The sequence below is a fragment of the Lepisosteus platostomus genome, chromosome 1 (genome assembly GCF_059453375.1).
Source record: "Lepisosteus platostomus isolate fLepPlt1 chromosome 1, fLepPlt1.hap1, whole genome shotgun sequence".
Taxonomy (NCBI): domain Eukaryota; kingdom Metazoa; phylum Chordata; class Actinopteri; order Semionotiformes; family Lepisosteidae; genus Lepisosteus; species Lepisosteus platostomus.
Window position 1 is genome coordinate 62349923 of NC_142611.1, and position 2692 is coordinate 62352614.

Below are 2692 nucleotides of genomic sequence, written 5' to 3' on the forward strand. Positions count from 1 at the left end.
GAGGGGATGTGTTCAGGGACAGGAGCGCTGTGGGAATCAGTCCTAACAGAGGCAGGTCTAGCCTGGATCAGTGGGGATGTGTTCAGGGACAGGAGTGCTGTGGGAATCAGTGCTAACGGAGGCAGGTCTAGCCTGGATCAGAGGGGATGTGTTCAGGGACAGGAGCGCTGTGGGAATCAGTCCTAACAGAGGCAGGTCTAGCCTGGATCAGAGGGGATGTGTTCAGGGACAGGAGTGCTGTGGGAATCAGTGCTAACGGAGGCAGGTCTAGCCTGGATCAGAGGGGATGTGTTCAGGGACAGGAGCGCTGCTCCTGCACAGGCGTTCTTTAAGTAAGGAACTAATGGCCAGGACAGAGAACGCTGAGGTGACTCCGTCTAAGAGAGGCATTGCTGTATCTGCTAACCCCCCCCCATCATGGTTAAATACTGACTTCTTTATCGCGGTCCCAACCCCCCCGCCCCATAAAAAACAAGCCCTAAGTGAACAGCAACTGCACTGCTGTGTGCTTCTCTCTAGAAGATGAAAGGAGTGTTTGCAGGGTTCAGTGGAGCGAGCAGGAATGTGGGTCTGGGACACCGTTGCGTCACCATGCTGCCAGGTTTCAGTTTAACGGCGGAGCGATCCCCTTTGGAATCAACTGAATTGGCCAAGAAGCATCACAGAAGGGTTATTCCAGGGGTGTCCAGTCCTGATCCTGATCCAAGTCCTGGTTTTCCTGTCCAGCCCCCAGCTCTTGGCTCAGTCAAGCAGAAGATGAGCTCAACTTGGGTATAAATGGGAAAAGGTGGAACAAAAACCCGGAGACTGGAGCTGGGCACCCCTGCCAGGAGCACTGTACCAGGATTAATCTCCTGGTTCGTTACTGGACCTTAATACCTGGGCCCTGGACTCTTCACTGCTCAGTGAGACAGCTGTTCTGTAAACTCTTACTGAATATTACTGCCTTTTCCAAAATCTGTGGGCAACAATGTAAGCATGCAGGAATGCAAGGATGTCTCACACACACTAGTCATCGTTAGGCCGAATGCTGGGAAAACAGTCCAGATTGGAGTGAAAACACCAGGAAACTCCACAGGTACAGTGACGCCTCACTTAGCACTGAGGGCGTGTTCCAGGGATGGGAGTGCTGTGGGAATCAGTGCTAACGGAGGGAAGTCTAGTCTGGATCAGAGGGGATGTGTTCAGGGACAGGAGCGCTGTGGGAATCAGTCCTAACAGAGGCAGGTCTAGCCTGGATCAGTGGGGATGTGTTCAGGGACAGGAGTGCTGTGGGAATCAGTGCTAACGGAGGGAAGTCTGGTCTGGATCAGAGGGGATGTGTTCAGGGACAGGAGCGCTGTGGGAATCAGTTCTAACAGAGGCAGGTCTAGCCTGGATCAGTGGGGATGTGTTCAGGGACAGGAGTGCTGTGGGAATCAGTGCTAACGGAGGCAGGTCTAGCCTGGATCAGAGGGGATGTGTTCAGGGACAGGAGCGCTGTGGGAATCAGTCCTAACAGAGGCAGGTCTAGCCTGGATCAGAGGGGATGTGTTCAGGGACAGGAGCGCTGTGGGAATCAGTGCTAACGGAGGCAGGTCTAGCCTGGATCAGAGGGGATGTGTTCAGGGACAGGAGTGCTGTGGGAATCAGTGCTAACGGAGGGAAGTCTAGCCTGGATCAGAGGGGATGTGTTCAGGGACAGGAGTGCTGTGGGAATCAGTGCTAACGGAGACAGGTCTAGCCTGGATCAGAGGGGATGTGTTCAGGGACAGGAGTGCTGTGGGAATCAGTGCTAACGGAGGGAAGTCTAGTCTGGATCAGAGGGGATGTGTTCAGGGACAGGAGCGCTGCTCCTGCACAGGCGTTCTTTAAGTAAGGAACTAATGGCCAGGACAGAGAACGCTGAGGTGACTCCGTCTAAGAGAGGCATTGCTGTATCTGCTAACCCCCCCCCATCATGGTTAAATACTGACTTCTTTATCGCGGTCCCAACCCCCCCGCCCCATAAAAAACAAGCCCTAAGTGAACAGCAACTGCATTGCTCATTGCTTCCACCAGGAGGCACTGTGCTCTGTTGGTCAAAGTACATAGTAACCCAGTACTGGACACCAGGCACTTCAAACCAGTTTAGGTCCTTGCAGGACACCTTGCAGCTTATTTTCAGCACATTTGGATGTACAGTACATCCTACTCAAAGTAAGACAGAGCGTCACTGGGCTGCTCCGATCCCCGTAAAACATGGATTGGGTGAAAATGCCAGGCAACGGGACTCGGGTCCACTACCCGGGAATAGGATGGAAAGGGGATGGCAGCAGGGTCAGAGCTCCAGAGGGATAAACTATCCCAGGAATTGAGCTACACTTCTATCCCTCTGTTGTTTTCCAGTAAGGAACTTGCTGTCCAGCTGGCTGGCTGAAGCCAGGCTCCTGGCTGTTTTAAGGCTCAGATTTGTCCTGACATGACCTGTCTTGTGTGGAGGCCCCTGTAAATAATGGCTGAGGGCTGGGGCAGTGCTGGCACACAGCTGGCACAGCTGCTGGCCGTCGGTGGGGCTCAAGACGCTGGTCAACACCAGGGCACTGTGCCGATGTAACCCGGCTGGGAGTGGTGCCGACCAGCTATGCTGTCTGAGCTGAGTTCGTTGAGCTGGGGAGGGGGGAGAGGCGCTTACAAGGGGCTCGAGGGGCAGGCATCTGGGGGTTCCACCTCC